A 21,384-nucleotide genomic window follows, 5' to 3' on the forward strand; every position below is an offset into this window, starting at 1 on the left:
ATTCAACAAATATTTTTGAGCCTCTATTATGAGCCTGCCTGTGTACTAGGCACTGAACAAAATGGAAAAGGCCTCTGCTTTCAAGGACTTATAGTCTAGTTGTGGTATATCACTTAAGATTGGGTTGTCTGCATTAAAAAATGCTAAAAAAGATTTTTAAAATGCACTACATTTTTTCCAGAATCACCATACTCATTCTCCATATCTATTTTTTCTCTATCATCACATAGTAAATGGCTTCCATTCTCAAAGCAATTCATTGTTCAAAATTGCCACTGGGACACCAGCCTTCACATCCATTACCAGATAGCAAGAAGGACAAAAGGGAAAAGAGCAGCAGGCAGCTATTACCCCCTAAGGAACCTTTCCAGGAGTCTCTTTCCAAAACTCCACTTACAACTCATTGGGCAGGACTTAGTCATATTGAAACCTGTAGCTGAAAGGAAGATTGGGAAATAAAATATTTTTGTCTACTCCAAATAATATTGGGTATAATTGTTTCTAAAGTAGAAGAGGAGAGTGGATATTATGTATGTATCCAGTTGAAAAAAACATGTGAATATGGTTATTGTAATAAAATATTACTTAATGATATACGCCAGTAGAATTACAACTAGCTCAATGTCGTCTTTATTATAGTTATTTGCCTCTTATGGACTTCAAACCATGGATGTATTTATAATAATGAGAAAAAAATAAAGACTCAGTTTGGCTGAGTTTGTTTTCTCCTAGCTGGCCCTGTTATTATTCATCTAAATCCACTTCATTTTGCTCCATTCCCTAAGAACATACTTTTTTTAATGGAGCTGGAAAATATATTTAAACCCTAAATTTGACTCTTTTGTAGAACTTCTTGCAAATGTTGTCTTTGAACATTTAAGAGACTAATGAAAGCTACACAGTAGTCTCATAAGATTATTCACAAATAAAAATAATAAATTTATATTCATAGTCATCTAAGATACAGAGTTGGCATAAGACACTGTCAACAAACCATATTTACTTCCAGTTATTCATATAAGGACATATCTAAATAAGTTCCAAAAGCATCTTAAAGTTTCAGTTCCATTACAGTTCTCTCCTGTGGCTAATTACTGGTAGCAGGACATAGTTTCTCTTTTACATACTAGTTTTGTGAAGTTAAACTCTGTTAGAATATTAATAAGGAGTGTATTGATTCTTCCCAGCTCATACTTGACTACACTATTAGTAAATAAATTAATGGCTAACTCCCTCTCTGAATCAATCAATTTTCTGAGTGTAGAAGTTGCACAATTTGCAGCATGCTTTCCCGTGTACTACCTCACTTTATTTTCACAACCACCTTATAAAGTAAACAATTTGCAGTGATTATCTATGTTCTATAAATATCTGAGGCTCTGAGGGGTGAATTGCTCAAGTCACTTGGCCTATAAATAACAAAACTTGGACTTTGAGTGATTTAAAAAATATTTTTCACTGTAATTATTGTCCTTCTCATCCACCCATAAGGGATAAACTCTTTTTCAGTAAAATTGTTTTCCTATGTTGCTATTACCAATTACAAAGGAAAAAGAAATTTTATGTTGCTTCTTTTAAGTCACATTCATACATATTTTCATACCTTCCCTCTTTCTTCCCCTGCAATTTGTTTCATAGCTATCCCTTAATTAATGCCCATTCTTCACCCACAGGTATAAAGGGCAGGAATGAAATACCAAAACTTGCTTTGTAATTTTAGATTCATTCCTGCTGTGAGGTTCAATGAAAGGAATAAAATTTCAATTAAGCAATTACTGAAGAGTGCCCATGAAAGCCTCAGGAGGGTGACTTTCTCTCCATGATTTTTGCAGCCCTCATCGACCATATGCTGGATTTCTATTTTTCATGGCTCCCTCTCAGGCAGAAATCTCCACATACTGACATGTGTGTAATGGAGGAGTGCATGGGACGCCCAGTTTTGTATTTATCCAAGCCCATTCACGCCAGTGTCTCTGACAAGAGTGAATGGGTACCAGCGAGAGGTCACACGTTTTCGTTGCCCTGTCAAAGCCTGGCTGTTTCTGGCTCTCTGATGATGTGGAAATGGCTCCCTTATTGTACAAGTCAAGCTCACATGCGGATCAGCCCTTTGAACACCAAGTGCCCCTCTTTACTTGCATTGTTAGTACTTGTAAACCAGACTCTGTGTAGAGAGCAGACATTCCTGTTTCCAACTGAGTAGAGCAACTTCGGAGAGCCTAAGGGAAGACAGAGCTCATGGGAGTCAGGTCCCCTTCAAGATACCAATTAAACCAAGTCTGATCATGTATTCTTGTCTTCTAGTTCACATACTTTAATTTTCAGCAAGTTGTGAGCACAGACTATCAGTCTATGGACACTCAAGCCATCTGGAATCGCTCACCGCATGTCTATCCATTGTAATTAATTTGGAGTAACAATATGTTCTATGGATATTTCCTCTTTTTTTTTTTTCAGTGTCTTTGCCCTAACATTGAAGAGCAACATTTTAAAAACCCTACTAATAATGCGCTGCACTTTCATTGTGATTTAAATTTGGTTACATATTGTAACTATGGCTTTAAGTAGTTAAGTTTATTGATTTTCTATGTGTCCAGTGACATTTGAGTAAAAATACAGAAAGTTTTATTGAAAAGGTTTAGTATTTTCATACCATTTTTGTTCCTTTGCATTGCTGACCTTGATGTTTAAGAAACAGAAACATGTAGAAGCAACACAGCTCTTTTCTAATTTTCTTTTGTAAAAGGGAATCTAGGATTCTAAAGAAAGAATACTCAGAAGTTTATTTTGAACATTAATACCATCAGAAATATACTGCAGAACTTAAAAGTTACAAAGAGGATTACAGAAAGTCCTTGATTTTAAAGAAACATGAAAAATAAAAGAAAGTATTAATTGAATATTTTCCAATCCTTACCCACAATACCTGATGCTGTAGAAGGAAACATAGACTGCATTCCTCTTTGCAACAGGATTCGGGTGGTTCCCAGAAGCACAAAACCCCTAGTCCTTACGCCTGCATTCTGAACCCTAATGGCCTGACCCACACCTCACTTAACAAGGCTCCATTTCCTCCTTCTCACTCGAAGTTCCAGCCACAACATTTTATTGAAATTTCCTGAATAGTTTTAAGCATTTGCACTATTTTTCAAAAATTCTGTTAGCCAACAATGGTCTTTCTCTGTTATGGGTTGAATTGCCTTCCCTCAGAATGTGACCTTTCTTTGAAATAAAGTTAATATACATGTATTTAGTTAAGATGAGGTCATTTTGGAGTAGAGTGGGCCACTAATCCAGTATAACTGCTGTGCTAATAAGAAGGCCCTATGAAGACACAGACCCACAGGGAGAATGCCATGTGAAGATTGAGGTGATATATCGAGAAGGATTGTTGACCATACCAGAAGCCAGGACAGAGGAATGGAACAGATTCTCCCTTACAGGCCTCAGAAAAACAATTTTGATTTTGGACTTCTAGTCTCCAAAAATATGAGAGAATAAGCTGTGCTGTTTCAAGCTTTCCAATGAGTGGTATTTTGTTACAGCAGACTTCGAAAACTAATACATCCTCCATCTCCAACTGTTACTGTCTACACATTCTCTGGAGCACTGTTTAAATACAAATCACTGTTTTTCCTGATTCCTCCCTGAAGGAACAATTTCCCACTCGCTACCCACTGCCTCTCATACCAGGAATCTCTTGTGCCTACTTCACATCCTCTCAGCCTACCTTGTTACTCTAGCCATTTCTATGGCAACCCACTGCCCACAGATGCAGATCTGACAGCACCTTGTGTTCAGTTGCAGCATATGCCTATGGCTGTCTTCCCCAACCATCTCTGCTTCCATGAAATAGGACTCCAGACTGCAGAGATTGCTCAGTCACTCTGATATGTGCACAGATCTGAAAGAGCAGAGTTAACACCCTTGGGAATACTGATTAGGTGGGAGCCAGCAGACAAGTACTCCTCTACAACATCCTTAGATGGCAGTTCTGAGGTGCATTTTACACAGTAGCTTCAGGTCCCCAGCAGAACTGAGCCCTTGTGGCCCACAGAAACCCAGCTCACTGATACAGCTTTAGATTGACTTTGCCGTCATTTCTGTTTCACTTTTTCCCAGTTCTCAACCTTTTTGAGAACACTTTCTGAAAAAAATCCAGTTTCACAAAAGCTCTATTCTTAAGTTCTGCTTTGGGGTGGAGAGTAAATAAGCAGGCTAAAATATTTTCCAACCTTATACTGACTTTGTACTGTGTTTAAATCTCTGCCTGGCAAACTGCTTTATAGCTTGGTTAATTGGGTATGCGTTTGATCTTCTGAAAATAGTATCTTATGAAGTTCTGGTAATGTGGCTGCTTTAGCTATGATGGATGTTTAGCGGCCTGGCCTCATCTAATGTAGGGCTCATGGAAAAAAAAACAAGCACTGGTACCAGGTCCTTATACTACATATTTAAATATTTAAAAGTAATAATTCCATCTAATAATTGTTATATTAATGATATACCCTCCTTATACCTTAGCAAATATAATCTATGACTTTTTTTTTTAATCCCACACCAGAACATAGGGGCATGGAGAGAGAGCCAGCACTTGGCCTGAAGCCTGTCCCCCCTTTTCTTTGTATCGCACCCCAAGTGCCATCTCACATTGTCTTGTGTGTGATGTTTGTAGATTCCCCATTCCAGCCCCACTTCCTGGGTCTAGAGATATACAAATAATAATTCAGTCTGCCCTTGAGAGGATAGAGCCTGGAGAAAACTCAGGACCATTGGACATGGAATTCTGAAGTCCTGGTGATCTAGGCCTGGATGTAGAGGGTGTGTGTGATCTTGAGGGGGCATATCACAGGGAGGGTCAAGAGGTTCTTCAGTAGGGAAAGTTTGTTCCATGAAGTGTTTTTAATGCCACGCTGAAAAGAACAGTAACAAACCTTATTAGTGCATGTCAGTAAGAAGTCAGGGATAAAAAAATACCCTGTTCAACATAAAATGATCTCTGCAAATAGGGGCTACTGATTATTTTTAGGTAAATTGGAAGAAAATCATATAGTACTTCAGGGAGCACTGAAAATGCTACTCACTGCCCATTGCCATAGTTCTACACAATCCTGTCATTATCCATGAGCATTTCAGCATTCCAGACCAAAGAGCAGAGAGTAAGGTAATCCAAGAACCACTGCGGCATGAAAGTAAATGCAGAGAGGAACCTGCAGGCTTTCCTCTTCTTCTGCCATCTCCCAACACTGTTCGAAACTTCAGTTGCATCACTTACATCAGCAAGGTTACCTGGATTCAATTTTCTGACTCCAGGCAATTTTAATGACTCTTTGTTTCCTGCAGTTAAAAAGCTTACCATCTTTTGTTTTGGACTGACTGATTGATTGATTGATTGATCGATTTAAATATCTTCTTTAATAGACCCTATCAGTAATTGGAAAACCATTAAGCAACACCATACAGTTGGTCCCTTGGTAAATGGTATGCAATAAACAAAATTTTAAGGAGTCTTTTAGATTTGAGTTCAAAGGATACACCTTATAGAATATATAAATTCAAATGTCATTACTATTATTTAGTACTGGGCACACTTTTACCCATCAGTTGATTATTTTGCATATGTTGTTTTTCATCAACCCACAGCATAGTATTTGTAATTCATAGATATCAAAATGTTTATTAAGTGACTCTGTAGATAGCTGGTTCACTATATCATTCTTGGTATATCTGTTGTAGTGTTAGCTTTATTTCTTGGCATGCTGGAGGGCATAAAGGGTGTCTTAAGGTATTTTTAGCTCCTTTTGCCTCCATCCTCCCACCCCGCCTTGATCTCTTTATAGTTTCTAAATATTATGGAGGTGTGAATGGAATCATAAAATTCTTATATATTGATGTATTCTATACACTCCAAAGAAAAAAAACAGAGTGTGCATGCTATGCCGTCAAGACTGGTTTCTACATTTCAGCAAGAATGTACTCTTAAGCCTCTCCCATACAGAGATTTCTGAACAACTTGGGTTCTAACTTGAACTTCTTATTCAGATAGAATAACAAACTAAAATAACTTAAAGAGTTTTCCCAATACACAACGCTGGCAAACTATAACCAAAATTTTTGCATATGTGTTTTTGAACACGCAGGGAAGAAAGTGAGATCCCAGATGCCACCAACAAAGAGAGAAGTGAAAACAGAGTGGTAAGTGAGTGAGTGAGTGGGTGCTGTGGCTGTTGTGGGTAGGCCCTAGGAAACGGGGGCAGGTGACGAACCCTTGGGTTTACTTGAAGAAGGAAATGTAAATGAAATCTTGATCTTAGGCCAGAACATTAAGATGACCTTAAACCAGATAACTCCTACCCTTGCAGGGAGAATGCATGAAGACTTACCAATTAGTATTTGGTAATGGTAAAATCATATGGATGATTTTAAACTAATTATTTTCCAGATTCTCAGCTTCCTAGAACTGATCTCCCATAAAATGCCTGGAATAAAAAAAATGTTTATGCCTAAAATAAATCTGTTTGGGCATGTGCTGGCTCTCTGCTTTACCTCCTTTTTTACAAGCACTCTTTCCCAAATAACAACAACAAAAATTCTTTGTCTTCTCTAATACTCATCTTATTAAGGTGAATTGCCCAAATGTGTTACCTCCTCCATGCCAAACCAAGAGACCATTGGAAGGCTGATGTTGGTGTTGGGAAAATGAGTATTTAATGACTGGATGACTAATCACAAATCAGTTTTTTAATTCACTAATTCATCGTTCTTATTTAAATTGAAGCATGATATGACTGGCATTCCAACTACTCATTAAAAATAAATTTTGATGACAGCATTTTCTTTCACATAACTCAATGATTTGATTCAAACAATTATCTGCCATCACCATAACAATTCCCATCTACTTATTTATGTGAAAAGGGGGTTTCAGCACTTACATCTATTCAATAATTTTAAGCTACAATTATTAATGAACTGTCTCAATATTAGAAATACATAATATTAATCAATGGATATGTCAACTAATTAAAAAAAGAATTGTACATAGAACAATACATTTTCTTTTTTGTCTATTATCAACATGTTATTTTTCTACTGGTTTCCTAAAAACAGTTTTAATAATAGCTCATCCCATATGAAAATAATATTTAATGCTAGAAGTTGTATGGTTTCCGGAAGTACACAATGAAAATATAAGTTTATAACCTTACTTTTGCTCTAAGAAGATACGATAGTGTAATTAATTAAAGAACATAGAATTATGCACTCAATCCATTCTGAACTTCTTTCTCTTCATTCTAAATCTTTGTACATACAATACCCTCTAATGAAATGTTTTATTCTTTTGTCTAGCTAACACCTACTCCAAAAAATCACTTTTAAATTACAAGTACAGGCTAGGAGCCTGTTCTATGTCGCTAAATAGCAGGCATAGTAAAGCTAAGTATAGGCTACTGATGAGTTTCAATGGGAACCTTGGGCTATAATGAAAATGTATGAACTGAAAAGTGGCCATTGAATGGGCTAATGTATTTAAGAATAATGCATTTAAGAATTTAAGTATGGTTGATTTAGTCAACAAATAGAATTTTACTAAAATTCAACTTTTCCTTTCTTTTATTTAAAAATCTTTCAACAGACATAATGGCACTGGCACTTATATTTGGATTTGGCCCCAGTCCACTATAAAGGTATAGTTGATGATGTTCTTTATACATACAAGTACATAAATATAACATTCTAATGACAAGAGGCCTTTACAACATTCTATTAGTTTTTCTGTAATATTTACGTTTCACTCTCCTAATACCTCCCTGAGAGTATATTAGGTATTGTGTTAGGAGAGTGTAGAGGCTAAAGAGTGGCAAGATAATGCTACTGGAACTAAAAACAATAAGGTCATGAGCTTGTAAAGAGCATCACAAGGCACCACCGAACTTGTTCAATTTACCCTGCATAATCCAGATTTACTCTATTTTGTCAAAAAGTTGCCTTTCTGGTATTTTTTTCCACAGTGTATTATTAAACTAGAGTGCAATGCACTAGTATTATTACCTTCATAAGGAAATCTTACATGAAACTTCCTGTAGTGAAAACTTGTTGGTCTTCATCAACTTTTAAAAGTTTCCTGAAGTTGTATCACGTATTAATATAAAGTAAACAAAGCACCCACAATAAAATCTAAGGAAATGTTGATGTTACCATGTATTCTATATGGAAATATACCTTGGCTGACATTTTGAAGAAGTGTGAAGATTTTCCAAAAATTTCTGAAGCAGTTGTTTTAGCCTATACATGGAGTGCTCTCATTTTTAGCACATTCTGAGGTGAAGTGATTATAATTCACATTTTTCATCTAGTAACTGATATAGCAACTACTACCCAACTAGAGTAGGGTTTCATGGCTTAAGCACAGTTAACTAACTTGCATTTGTTTTCTAACCTAGTTAATTCAGAGACCAAAATTCAATGGGGAAAAAAACACAGAAGCAGCCAAGGAAAATGTTCCAGTAACTCATCAGAGTCATTTACAATGCAGTTAGACACAAATACAGTCATAAAAAAATGAAACTGAAAAATGTTGAACTCCTGGTAAATTTGCAGAGAAAGACGTCAAATACTCCATGTGTGTAAGTCTTATGATATGAGTTCACATTTTTGTTTTGACAAACTCACTCTATACCAGCTCATGTTTTCTCTTAGGAAAGACTAATTAAAAACTACTTAAGTAACAACGTGGGATAACAATGTTTAATAATGTTAGTGCTACACAGCTTAGAAGTTCTAACTGGTATAAAAACAAAAGAAGCAAAATTGACCCATCATTTTTAAAATTTCAAATCCTAACAAAGACAATGTTATTGACATAAATTTTCATATTGCCTTATTTTTTCTAATTACATAATGAAGAAAAAGTTAAAATTCACATGTTAAGGAAATAAATGAGAGTCCTCTTTAATTCCACCACTTAGTTGCTGGCTATATAGTTCTTTAGACTACATAGTCCTACTATACATATAGTAATATTATTTCTATCCTATTTTTATAGAAATATGTCATACAATACATACTGCTCTGAAATCTGACTATTTTCATCTAGCAATATTTTGAACGCTTTTTCATGATGCTAAATTTGTCTTTATCTTATGTTTAGTGGCTCATGCTACTCCATTAAATAGATCTCTCATAGTTCTTTCCCTACAGATAGAAATTTAAGTTCTTAGCTATCAAAAAAATGTGGAAGTGAATATTCTTGTACATATATACTATATTTTAGCACTTGTTTCTGGAGGATAAATATCTAGAAATGAAAATGCTTTGTCAAGGATATGATCATTTTATTTTTTAATTTTTTTTATTGAAGTACAGTTGATATACTCTTATATCAACTATGGTTAGCATAATCTTATATTGATTTCAGGTATAAAACACAGAGGTTCAATAGTTACCCATATTCTTAAATGGATATACTCATTTTAGATTTAATAAATATTTCTAAAATATTCTTGAATTAATATTGTATTTAATTCAACCAAAGCATTAGAGATTCCATTCCCTGGTCCTTAGGAATTTTTATTTTATTTATTTTAATTGCATAAATTGATGCAGGGCTGTATAATATAAGCATTCCTATTACATGATGTTTCTCACCATTTCCTCAAGTTACATTTAATGATCATTTAGAAACTTTTATGTATAGAAATAGAGCACATAAATTTGCAAAATCTACACAATTTATATTAATAGAATATTGTCATTAATTGCTAAACTCTTCAGGTTTTGATTTATATTCTGTGTTCCAAGCCTTATTTGCATAACATTTTGCTTATCAGATGAGTTATTTTTTTAATATTAACAGATTTTAATGTAGACAACATAGAAGCCTTTCACATTTAGCTTTGTGTTCTAAACACAAAATATAATATGTGGCACATATTAGGTGCTCAATTCAATTCTTATTGAATAGATTAATGAAAACTATGAAAACTACTTACCCTTATTTATGAATAAAGGAAACAAGGAGACACTAAATGTTTTAAAAGGAGGTTGAAGCCCGATTTCTCACTGGCTATCACAATTACTATTACTCTTTCCGTCACATCTTCACTGATTTTTATGTGAAATGTATCTCAAAGGAATTACATTGTGGATGTAATTTTTTGGTGGTGGACGGAGGCATGTAGCCCATTGAAGGGCTATATCTTTGGTTGCCACATTTCTTCTTCCTCTCTGATTCGCTTCTCCCTCTACTTATATAAGAACTACTAAACAAGCTGAAAATGTGGAGTCGTGCAAAGATTTATTTAAAAAGGTAAACATTTCAATGATAGATTTTCGTGAAATAAGAAACTAAGGACAATTTTCATGAATCACCAATAAAGATCTGATTATGTTATTCATGCTGCCATTTGAAACAAAGGAGGAAAATCAGACTGACTCTGCCATTGCATTAATCGCTCCCGTGGGAGTGGAGGAAGCACTCAGAGAATGGGAAACGGGAAGTTCGTGACTCTTCCTGCTTAACAGCTCAGTCTAGAGTGAACCGCAATCATGATTTTCCAATAACAGCCTCTTATGAAACCAATATAAATTTCAGTCAAAAACTAATGCTTTTATTATACTCAGAATAGTGTGTCTTGTGTAAGACAGTTTATTAAACCGATGAAATGTGTCACTGAAAACAGCATCTTGTATGGATAGGACTTGGTTGGCAGGATCCTGCTATTGGAAACTGACATGGAACTATAATGAGGAAACCAGAAGTGATCCTAAGGGGAAGAAAGTACAGAGCTAAGTCCTCTGCCGGAAAATAACACCTTGTAATTGAAGAAAACAAATTCAAGGCTGCTCCTAGAGGCATCTCAGTCCCCTAACTGGTTCTTGCCTATGTGTTCTGGGTATGGAAGAGGTGGGAAAGGTAAACTAAGCATCATTTAGCTCAGACATAATAAGTGATAAACAACGGCTCTCTAAGTGATACAGCAGCTGGTGCAAGACAGGCACACTGGGAAACCTTAATGTTCACCTAAAGCAGCAGGGAGGGGTTTTCTCAACTGGGAGGGGGCCCCACCCCCAACTCCACTATATTTGGCAATCTCTGGAGAAAGTTTTGGTTGTCATAGCTGGTTTGGGGTGAGGTGGAGCCATTGATACTAGCATCTACTGAGTTGATAAACATTCTGCAATTCATAAAACAGCCCCCAACAGCAGACAATTATCCAGCTCAAAATGTCAGCCGCACTATTATTGCAAAACCCTGTGCTAGATGAATGGGCAAGATACAAGGTATGTCTTTGTAATACAACTTATGATTCAGGGTGAGATGATTAAGGAAAAGATAAAAATGGTTTCAGATAAATATTCAATTGCACTTAAAAACTTTGCCTTTAAATTGCTTTAAATAACATTTGCAATGAATGGTAGACTGATGCTGATTAACGTTGTTTAATAAATGAATAATTTTTATGAACGTAAGGTAACAATTCAGCATTATTATTTTGCAGGCTTTTGAGTAAAACTTAGCATCTGAGTCTCATACAAGTTACGTATCTCTTCATTTAGACCTTGTAGGCAATGTCTTACTAGACACCTCATGGCAAATTTCTAGAAGGGCAATTTTTGCTATGCAGAATATACACATAAATTCCTTTGAAAACTTTGCATACTAAACAGATGTGAACATGCTACTACATGTTTCTGTGTGTTCTTTCAATGAGGCTTACTCACTGAGGCTTACTCACTGAAGGTGTAAAATCATAATTCTAAGAGACTTCCTTTCCAAGAGTTGAGTATGTAGAACTTTGAGAACTGAAACTGATACAAGTCCTTTTCTCTGTGTTAATACTGGGATGAAACATATTTTTCTGTATCCAGCTTAAAATTCCTGTGATTGAGCATACTTGCTTAAGTCATATTTAAACAATACTAAGAATAAGCAAGAAGTACTTAGCTACTGATTCAGGAAAAAGTTGCTCCTGATCGAGTGTGAAAATAGTTTACAAATCAAATTCAGAGCTTGCTCATGTTGCTTAGAGAATCTCCTCTCACTATCACGTTGCTGGGCCCACCAATCCAAAGTCATATCATAAAATTTTGCCTGAATATATAGCTGTTCTATCACCTTTCAAGACGCAAATTATAATGATCCAGCTGAGGCCCTAAAAATGTACATTTCTCTTGGTGTTCCCCTCTGAGATCCTTCAAAGACTTTGTCAAGATAAAGTTTTCCTTTGCTGCAGTAGGTATAATAAACTTAAGTTTGATTGACTATCATGTTTTTCTGGTAGTCTTTGGAAGGTAAGTAGTAGCAAAGTTGAGATATTATAAGGATCAGGAAGAACAAGACCCAAAAAGATAAACAGATCTCATATGTTGCTGTGTGTGTTCTGAGTATGGAAGAGGTGGGAAAGGTAAATTAAGCATCATTTAGCTCAGACATAATAAGTGATAAACAATGGCTCTCTAAGTGATACAGCAGCTGGTGCAAGACAGGTACACTGGGAAACCTTAATGTTCACCTAAAGCAGCAGGGAGGGGTTTTCTCAACTGGGAGGGGGTCCCACAACATTGGTCTGTAAGCAAAGAGGAAAATTAAATAATTGAATAGCTCTATGATTTTCCCAAAGGTGGTTTAGGTGTCTATCAAAACTGTTCTAAAGCTCCAAGAAAGAAGAAAAGTTTCTAAATACTTTTCTGAAGTAGGCATTTCATGGTTACCAAAATTTCACTGTACTAAATAGATATTGTACACTGAACAAAAACAACTCTAGGTATGTGATTATAAAATCAAGTATTTTTTTACTCTCCCCATTCTTTTAAACCTGATTAGTGAGCATTATCCTTTCTCTGCCCCTAGATAAAAAAAGTGGAACTAGGTTCCACTACTTTCTGACCATCCCTTTAAGTTGCAAACCTTTGAAACAACTAGTTCTGTGTAATGATCAAAACCCTGAAGTTGGTTTTAAATGAAATCTTCTTTCCCTTCCAGCTGGGATTTCCATTATGCTGACTACTTGCAGGGGAAGATAGGGTGCTTAATTCTCTTTCCTTCTCACTGATCTCTCTCTCTCCGCTTGGTATCCCTTAATCTAACAGCATTTGAGTCAAAGTTGACAGGTGGGATTGGGAGAGGAGTTAAATATGAGAGAAGTAAGGCAAGTAGGAAAGCTTATATTTGACAGATATCTTCATGATTTCTGGACATTGATATTTAAAGCCAACTTTTTTACTTGCTACTCTCATGGGTTTTCTAAAGATAAATCTGTGGAGTGCTTTTCCTAAAACTCCTGGGCCATGGCAGCTTCCGTCCTTTGTCAGGTCTAACTCCACCACAGAGGGTTTTCTTCTAGGTGGACACCTGACATCCTTTTCCAGCTGAACTCCTCACTCTAAAAGGCAACCTTCCTGATGGGGACAGGGGGGGAGGAGTCACACTTGAAATAACCCTAGGAGAACATTTCTTCCTGGGATCCATATGTGGTCACCATGATCACCCCACAACTGAACCACATTCAGAGAGAAAGAAGTAACTTCCCAGCTCCAGTTTTATTCAAAATCTCTTCAGCGTTTTTTAGGCATGAGTCACAAATTTCAGGGAACACAAATAGCTTTCTAAGTAGTCCCTTCAAACTTCTTTTACTACCCTTGAGGTGAGAGCGAGACCCACTCAAATCTTCCCTGCTGCAGGACATTGATGTCATCAATATTTCTTTTCACAGAACTTCCTCTTTAATACCAACTCTCAACCATGTAAATTCTTAAGGGAGGTTTTGGGGTTTAAGATGCATTATCAGTTTAGGGATATTTTTGTTGTAAATATTGTATGAGGTATAAAACCTACTTTGGAATGGAGGAATGTCTAGCACATTATATTTTATCTTGTGCTTTGTCAAAAATGTCAATTTTAACAATTTGTTAGATTTTCAAAGTCATTTTCAAAAATTACAAAAAACTTTCAGAATCATTCTTCTTATTTCCAGTAATACAAATGTTAATGAAATTAATCCCAAATAGAATGTGGTAACATGTTACTGAGTTACACGTCCTGGCCAACTATATTTGATTTCGGAAAGGCAAGCATGGCTTAATTGAAAAGCTGTTAATTTTGTTCATTGTAGCTCATCAAGTATTTCAACTAAAAAGACATTTGATAGAATTCAACTTTCTTCCTGGTAAAAACATTTAATTAAGAAAGATGAATGCTTTCTTAACATGGCAACAATAAATTCCTAAGAAATGGAATCATACACAAGTGTAGAATACTAGAAGAATGCCCGTGAATATTACTGATAAATTTAACATTGTCTGGGTAGAAGATTCAACTTAATTAGAGAAGGGGAGAGTGGTAAAAAAAAGTAGAAAGGACAAGATAAAATTATTCAGAAGATGCTTGATTATATACCTAGAAACTCTAAGAGAAATACCTAAGAAACTATAAAAGACAAAATAGGAAATTTGAGTAAGACAATTTCAAGAAGCAATAGCTTTTCTTTATATGAAAAGGAAATAACATATAATGATATTTTAGTTTGGGCTGCTATAAGAAAAGGTACCATTGGCTGGATGGTTTATAAACAACAAAAATGTATTTCTAAAAATTCTGGAGACTAGACATCCAAGATCAGAGCACCAGCATGGTCAGGTTCTAGTTAGAGCTCTCTTCCAGGGTACAGATGGCTGAATTCCCACTGTATCCTCACATGGTAGTAAAAGGGTGAGAGAACTCTCTTGGGTCCCTTTTATAAGGACACTAATCCCATTCATGAGGGTTTCACCCTCATGACCTAATTACTTTCCAAAGGTCCCCACTTCTTAATACCATTATATTTAGGGACAGGATTTCAATAAATTTTACTATACAAATTGAAATTGAATGTACATAATTTAACTGAATAGAATTTTCTCTAAATGTCTCATATTTAAGAATCTAGTATTTAAAGCAGTGATTCCTTGAGACACCAAAGACATGGATTAACTAATTTCATAGCCAATGCTAAAAACAGGATTTTTCTCTACTAGATTCCTCTTTGCTATTTTAAAACTTCAACATTCTTTCAGAGTTAATCTCTGAAAGTTAAATAAAGCTTTAAAATTGTCCTTTCAGAGTTTTTTACTTTTTCTTCATATCTCATCTTGAGCACCATTCCCTGATTTCCCATTCGATGTACACCTATATTTTTTTAAAGTTGTGCAATATCATCTACTTTTCTTTTTGTATTTTTGGTACTTCACCTCTGTTGTGAAATGAAATGATATTTTTGGGAATAAAAACTATGTGGTTTAATCTACTGCAGTGAAAAGTATACACATTTTGTGGGGGCCCAGCCTACGGCCGAGGCTGAGCCCCACTCTAGCTGGACAATGCCCTAAAGATGGTGCCTGCTTCCTAGACACCACTCTTCCTGGCCCTGCAGCTCAGCGCATAAGGAAGTCTCCATGATTGGCTTGTCCCCATTTCCGTGCTCGTGCTCATAGCATGCTTTTCACATGTTTCCAATAAGACTGAACCTGGCGCGTGATCAGTCAGCTGATTGGTTGGGATATGCTATATAAGCTGCTGCCCTGGAGGAAGTGGGTGTGGTTGTTGTTTTTTGCTCGGACGCCCATAATAAAGATTCCTAACGAACCAGGCCTTCGGTGATCGTTCTCCTGCTGTCGCCCTAGGTGGCGGGATGCAATAGCTGGTGCCGAAACCCGGGATGAAAACCTGGCGTCCGAGGATGGAGTGGAACTTCTCACCCTGCGGCGATCCGAGTGGACACCCTTTGGAAGAGTTACACGAGTGACTGACATTTTGGAGAGTGGTGAGTATGGTCAGGGACAAAGTGAAAGCAACATCAGGTCGTGCGAATGCAAGCAATTGTGGTGTGTGTGTTTAGCCTTTGTGTTCCTTGTCTTGTTCTGTCTTAGTCTGTATATGTTTCTGCATTTCCTCATGAAAGAATGAGAGCGCTGTGGAAAGTTCGCAGGTAAAGCGACATAGACTAAAGTTCGCGGGAAGTGACGAAAACCAGTTAGCGAGGACTCTCAGGCTGTAAGGAGACTCAATTCAGGGGTACAAGCACGGGCGCACGTAACCTCAACTTAGAATAGAGTCAACCTCCTTTCCTCCGCACTATGGGTTCAGAGGTGTCTAGGATGCGGGCGGAGGAACCACTCCGGGCACTCCTAAGGGCTAATGGAACTCCATTAAAGGCTAAAACTGCGAGGGCTTTCTTACATACTGTTGAGAAGCATGCGCAGTGGTTTTTGGATGAGGGAAGGATCACTGCCCCCTTGTGGGAAAGACTAGGGAACGATCTGCGCAAAGCAGATCAAGCGGAACCGCTCCCGGTAGGGGCGATTCCTATATGGAGTCTAGTCAGGGGGTGCCTTAAGGAGGACAAGCCAACTGCAGAGAGGCTATAAGAGAGGGGGAGGAAGTCCTGGAAGATGTCCGGGAGGAAAGATCCTCTGCTAGGACCTCAGAGAGGGGGGCCGAGCGAGGAGGATCTACAGATGAGGAAGGGGAGCTATCGGGGGAGGAATTAGAAAAGCATATAAGGAGATTTAGAATCACCCAGAGGAAGGAACGCCCTATCCCCCGCAGTTATCCCTCCCTAACGCAGCTGAGGCAACAGAAAGAGGAAGAGGAGTCGGAGGACACCCCCATCTCAACAACCCTGAAACCGTCCTTGAAAATGGTGCCGTCAGCACCCCCTCTTTCTCCGGCTTCATTTGCAGAACTTCCCCCATATCACGTACAGCCCTGTCATCATACGTGTGATTGCAATCAAGGACTAGAAAGAGGGGGGTGGAGGGAGTGGCTGAGAGAACAAGGAAGTGCCGCTTTCCCTGTATTTGAAGACCCTAATACACAACAGAGGTATCATCAAGCCCTAGATTTCAAGGTCATTAAAAGTCTGAAGGAAGCATACACAACGTATGGCCCCCAGGCAGCTTTCACTGTTTCTTTAGTGGAGTCAGTAGCTTCTCTTAACCTGACGCCAGATGATTGGGCCAATGTAGCAAGAGCAGCCCTCTCTGGAGGTCAGTACCTGACATTTAAGACAGCCTGGCAAGAATTTTCACAGGACACGACTCGGCGTAATGCCGCAGCAGGTAATCATCAATGGAACTTAGACATGTTGATGGGCACGGGTCCATATTTGGGTCAACAGAATCAGGTAGGATTCCCCCCAGTGGTATATATGCAAATAGCCATGGCAGCAGTGAGGGCCTGGAAGACACTGCAAGGCACAGGTGACCTACAGGGTCAGCTGTCAAAGGTGTTGCAAGGATCTAATGAGCCATATGCAGACTTTCTAGTCAGACTGATGCAAACAGCCAGTCACATATTTGGTGATGTTGATACTGCTATGCCCCTTGTGAAGCAGCTGGCCTATGAGCAGGCCAACAAATGGTGTAGGGAGGCCATAAGGCCCTGGAAGAACAAAGATCTGAGTACTTATATTAAGGTTTGTAGGGACACTAATGACAGCATGGTGCAAGGACAGGTTATGGCCGCAGCCATAACTCATGAATTGAGAGATGCTCATGGCAGGTCAACCCCTCCTGGGGCCTGTTTCTACTGCAAACAAATGGGTCATTTGTAAAGAGATTGTCCCAAGTTGAAGGAAGCCAACGAACTTGCTAGCAGGTCCAAACCAAGATTATGCCCGAGATGTAGAAAAGGAAATCACTGGGCCAGTGAGTGTAGGTCAGTGGTGGATGTGGAAGGCTGACTGCTGCCCCCTCAAGAGCCAAAAAACGGGAGGAGAGGCCCTCCACCTCAGGGCCCGCAAATGTATGGGGTGGTTCAACAGATACCCAGAACTCACCACCCTTTGACAGATCAGGGAGTTCACCCAGCACCGAGGGATCACGGAGAGCAACAGCAGGAAGCGCAGGAGTGGACATCTGTGCCGCCACCAGACTCGTATTGACCCCCGAGATGGGAGTTCAAGTTGTAGAGTCAGATTTAAGGGACCTTTGGCAAAAGGAGTAGTGGGTCTCTTATTGGGCCGGAGCTCCACTACTAAAGCAGGGTTAATAGTACACCCAGGAGTTATAGATCCAGACTATGAAGGAATAGTTAAAATTATGGTCTCCTCCCCATGAGGAATCATGGCTATTAGCCCAGGAGATCGCATTGCTCAAATTCTTATGCTTCCTAGCAAACATGATTTGTATGCTCATAAAAATGCTGTTCGAGGACAGCAAGGGTTTGGGTCTTCTGGGGCTCCGCTGGCTTATCTTACATTGGATTTGGGAACCAGGCCCATGCACACCTTAGAGATCAGAGGTAGGCATTTCTCAGGATTGCTGGACACAGGAGCAGACCGTAGTATCATAAAGGAAGATGAATGGCCGAAGGAATGGCCTTTAAATCGAGCTGCACAAACCTTAAGAGGACTCGGGATAGCCCAAGCGCCCCTATGTAGTGCTGCTTCACTGTCTTGGATGGACCAAGAAGGGCACGAGAGGATAATTCAACCCTTCATGCTAAACATACCCGTGTCCCTCTGGGGAAGAGATGTACTAACCCAAATGAATCTCAAATTGACCACGGAAACTTTCTACAGCGAGCAGTCTAACTGCATTATGAAAAGACAGGGCTACCCCGGGACAGGTGGACTTGGGAAGAACTTGTCGGGTTGAGAAAAGCCCATTCCTTTGTCTAACATTATGCCCAGTCGATTTGGAGGGCCCGGGCTGGGTTTTTCCTCAGGGCCACTGAAGGAGAACAGCAAATAAAGATTCAGTGGCGATCTGAGAATCCTGTGTGGGTTCCTCGGTGGCCCCTTACTAAAGAGAAGAAGGAAGCAGCCCACACTTTAGTACAGGAGCAGCTTGCTGCCAAGCATATTCAGGCCTCTACCTCCCCCTGGAACACACCTATTTTTGTGATAAGAAAGAAAACAGGGAAGTGGAGGCTTTTACATGACCTTAGAGCTGTAAATAAGCAGATGGTGCTTATGGGCTCAATACAACTGGGTTTGCCACTGCCCATGGCCCTGCCTAAGGATTGGGAAATGATAGTTGTGGATATCAAAGACTGTTTCTTTTCTATCCCCCTCCACCCTCCGCCTGAAGTTCCAGATCACTAGAGAATAGGCGAGAGCCATAGTGGTCAGCTGCAAGTGGTGTGTATCACTTCTTCCCCCTACCCCCATAGGGGTTAACCCAAAAGGATTGCTTCCCAACCACATTTGGCAAATGGATGTCACTCACATCCCCGAATTTGGCAGGATGAAATATGTTCATGTGTCTGTGGACACCTGCTCAGGTGTTATCTTTGCATCTTGCCACACAGGGGAGAAATCTTGGGATGTCATTTCCCATTGTTTGCAAGCATTTTCAGCCTGGGGAAAGCCCAAGCATCTGAAAATGGACAATGGGCCAGCGTATTCATCCAAACCATTCCTTACCTTTGTCAAAACTCTAGACATCAAACATACTACCAGCATTCCCTACAACCCTCAGGGTCAGGGTATGGTGGAACACACCCACCTCACCCTCAAGAATGCCTTATATAAACAAAAAGGGGGAATAGGAGAAGACTTTAGATCCCCCAGAGACAAATTAAACATCATATTATTCATTTTAAACTTTTTAACACTGGACAAAAATGGCCGCAGTGCAGCAGAGCTGCATGGCCAACAATCCAATCCAAAACACATGCCTAAAGTTTTGTGAAAGGATGTGTTGGAAGGAACATGGAAAGGCCGGGACCCAGTGATAATCTGGACCTGAGGCTCGGTTTGTGTTTTTCCACAGGACCAGCAGAACCCCGTTTGGGTGCCTGAACATCTGATACACAGAGTGGAAAACCCCAGAGCGGAGGTACAAGATGATCACACTGCTTCTGCTCCTGCCGTGGATCCTACAGCAGGCGATGGCGGAGCCGAGCTGCAGCTGCAACCACCGCCGCGCTGACTATCACCATTCCTGTGGCAGAGATGCTGAATGGTCTGTCCCAGGCCACTGCCTCGGCAATGACAACGCAGAACGTCATCAACGGCCATTTTAAGAATGGGATGGCCTTGGTCAACCAACGCATGAACCTTCTTCAAGAACAATTGGACCTCTTGGGGGAGGTTTTGTCTGTGGGCTGCGTCCATTCTTATACAGGGGTGTATTACTGGTATTCCTTTTCATAATTATTCTAAAGCTGCCAACTTGTCCAGACAGTTAGGCAAGATGTTAACCACAAATTGGTCCAGTGAACTTGACGAGCTCACCACTCAGCTACGGTTAGAAATTTTGAATGTTAGCTCCAAGAAGGTAGAGATGCTCTCCGTAGCTCAAATAGCTGAAGCTGTGTTAAACGCCACCAAAGCCTGGTCAGGTGTAGGTGTCATAGGAATATTGCTAATTGTGGGCCTCCTCCTGCTTGGGAGGAAAGTCTGTTCCATACAAAAATAGCAACGGGGAGAACAGAAGGTCCTGTTGCAGGCCATGGCAGTGTTAGAGGAAGGCATCTCCCCTAGAGTATGGCTTAATATGCTGGATCAGTAGTCAAGGACGGGTAAGATCGGGAGCTGCACATATCAACCTAAGACAGGGCGCAGACCTAAGTTGTCTGTTGCCTGAGGACGGGTAAGAATGCCACAGACTCCGGACGACCTAAGACAGGCATGATCCCGACAGCCCTTTGGTTATAAAAACAATAAAGGGGGAGATGTGGGGGCCTGGCCTACGGCCGAGGCTGAGCCCCACTCTAGCTGGACAATGCCCTAAAGATGGCGCCTGCTTCCTAGACACTACCCTTCCTGGCCCTACAGCTCAGCGCATAAGGAAGTCTCCATGATTGGCTTGTCCCCATTTCCGTGCTCGTGCTCATAGCATGCTTTTCACAAGTTTCCAATAAGACTGAACCTGGCGCGTGATCAGTCAGCTGATTGGTTGGGATATGCTATATAAGCTGCTGCCCTGGAGGAAGTGGTGTAGTTGTTGTTTTTTGCTTTTGCCTTTCGCTAGATGGATGCTTGGACGCCCATAATAAAGATTCCTAACAAACCAGGCCTTCGGTGATCGTTCTCCTGCCGTCGCCCTAGGTGGCAGGATGCAATAACATTTAAGGAAGAAAATAATTTAAAGAGTAGTATAACTTCATGGCCTTAGTGAATTATACTGACAGAATCGACACATTTGTATTGAATCCTTATGAGATGTTAACTGTTTTCATATTAAAATATCATTTTCTTAATCTTTAAATGTTCAAAAAATACTTTTGATATTGATTTGCCATTGCAGTATCAAAACTAGGTAAATTTTAAGGTAATTATAATAAGTGAGACATCAAATTAGTTTTTATTCATTCATCTGGAAAATAAAATTACATATCTTAACTATAATGATTCAAATTGATTTGAACTTCTGTTAAATTGTATCTGTATAATTAGA

General features: G+C 39.2%; 1 long non-coding RNA gene across 1 annotated transcript in view; it reads left to right on the forward strand.

The window, feature by feature from the left end:
• The window catches only part of LOC108407693 (uncharacterized), a 141,139-nt gene extending 120,139 nt beyond the window's left edge, over positions 1-21,000 (forward strand). The window contains exons 3-6 of the long non-coding RNA XR_012129437.1: positions 6,141-6,195; positions 7,637-7,688; positions 15,661-15,800; positions 19,756-21,000. This is a non-coding gene — a long non-coding RNA (uncharacterized lncRNA). The remainder of the gene's footprint in view (positions 1-6,140; positions 6,196-7,636; positions 7,689-15,660; positions 15,801-19,755) is intronic.
• The last annotated feature ends 384 nt before the right edge of the window (positions 21,001-21,384 follow it).

Source organism: Manis javanica, chromosome 3 (assembly GCF_040802235.1).
Source record: "Manis javanica isolate MJ-LG chromosome 3, MJ_LKY, whole genome shotgun sequence".
Taxonomy (NCBI): domain Eukaryota; kingdom Metazoa; phylum Chordata; class Mammalia; order Pholidota; family Manidae; genus Manis; species Manis javanica.